The sequence below is a fragment of the Monodelphis domestica genome, chromosome 8, assembly GCF_027887165.1.
Source record: "Monodelphis domestica isolate mMonDom1 chromosome 8, mMonDom1.pri, whole genome shotgun sequence".
NCBI lineage: Eukaryota > Metazoa > Chordata > Mammalia > Didelphimorphia > Didelphidae > Monodelphis > Monodelphis domestica.
The window spans coordinates 56,120,378-56,121,998 of NC_077234.1; the positions used below are offsets into that span (position 1 = coordinate 56,120,378).

Below are 1,621 nucleotides of genomic sequence, written 5' to 3' on the forward strand. Positions count from 1 at the left end.
AGGCTAAAACCCTCTTTCTGTTCCAAAACTTTGAGGAACATAAGAACTGATTAAGGAAGAAAGACAAAAAGGATTGAGCTCAAGACAGGAAGGAATGTCTCCCTACCCACCACAAAACACAAGTGAATTTTAATGATTTTTAAATAAAAATATAATATATATTTATACTACATATCATATAAAATATTTAATCTATAATCTATAAATATATAATATATGATTATATTATATATAATATATTTGAATCTATAAATATTTTTATGTTACATAAAATATATTTGAATACATAAATAATCATTTAAATGATTTTAAGAGCTTACTGTTGAAGGTCTTAATAAAAGTTTCATTCATTCATTTATATGAGATACTCATCAATTTTTAAGTTTCACCTACCAGGAATTAAACTCAAATTTCTGTGTATAGACATCTCAAGATTCTCTGAAATCTCTCTTTTCATCATTTCTTGTGATACCAGAGTATTCCATTATATATCAAAATTTGTATGGCCATTCCCCAAATGATGAGCATTGCCCCCCCCCATCCCCTTCCCTCTTTAGTTTCCATCTCTTTGCACAACTAAAAGAGTTACTAAAAAACTTTTGGGCATGAGTCCATTTCCTCTTTCTTAGATCCCTCAAGAATACAGGTCTAGTGGTGGGTCAAAAGATCAGTGACTTTTGGGGCTACCACCAAACTTACTTTCCAGAATAACTAGACCAAGCTTTGCACAGTGGCAGTATCAGAGCCAATGAGGTTTAACCAAGGCATGATTATTGCTCTTTGAAACAGAATTCAGAAACCAATTCAGAGCTCCACCAATAGCTAGCATTTCTATAGTGTCTGCTATTTACCAGGCATTGTGCTAACCACTGTTTACAAATATTTCCCAACAGCTCTGGCAGAAAAATGCTATTATTATCCCCATTTTACAGTTGAGAAAACTGAGGCAAATAGGGTTAGGTGACTTGCCCATGCTTGTACAGCTAGTAAATGTGTGAGACCCTATTTGAACTTAGATCTTCCTGACTGCAGGTCAGTACACTCTGACACCACCTAGTTTCCCAGACCACATCACCTTTGAAGTGTTTTCTAGTTCTAAAATTTATAGAATCATGAATTTGGAGCTGGCAGGGGCAGTAGTCCAATCCTCCTCATTTTATAGAGGAGGAAATTCAGGCCCCAGAAGAATAAGTAAGTGACTCATCTAAGGTCACACTGGCAAGGAGCAGGACCCAGGTTTGGAATCCAGATTCTCTGACTACAAAACCAGGGTTCTTCCTATCCAATCCTGAAATCTTGTCTTTATGTCTTCTCCCCAATGCCAGTTTTGAAGAATAAATATTTTTGAGAGTAAAATGTATTTGAATAAAAATTTAAGAGGCAAAAATATTTTTGAAGAGCCAAAAGAAATTTAATCTATTTCACCTAAATGTGGCTATTATGACAATTTATGCCTCTTCACAGAATTGTTCCTTCTAATGGTGAAAATAATGAAAGTGATAGATCACATTTATGGAGCATTTCATAGTTTTCAAAGCATTGTATATGGCATCATCTGAACCTCCCAAAACTCTGCATGTGGTTAGTATGAGTATTATCATCCCATTCTACAGAAGGTGCA

General features: G+C 34.6%; 1 pseudogene; it reads left to right on the plus strand.

The window, feature by feature from the left end:
• The first annotated feature begins 719 nt into the window (after positions 1-719).
• On the plus strand, positions 720-802 carry LOC130456026 (U4 spliceosomal RNA; annotated as a pseudogene).
• The last annotated feature ends 819 nt before the right edge of the window (positions 803-1,621 follow it).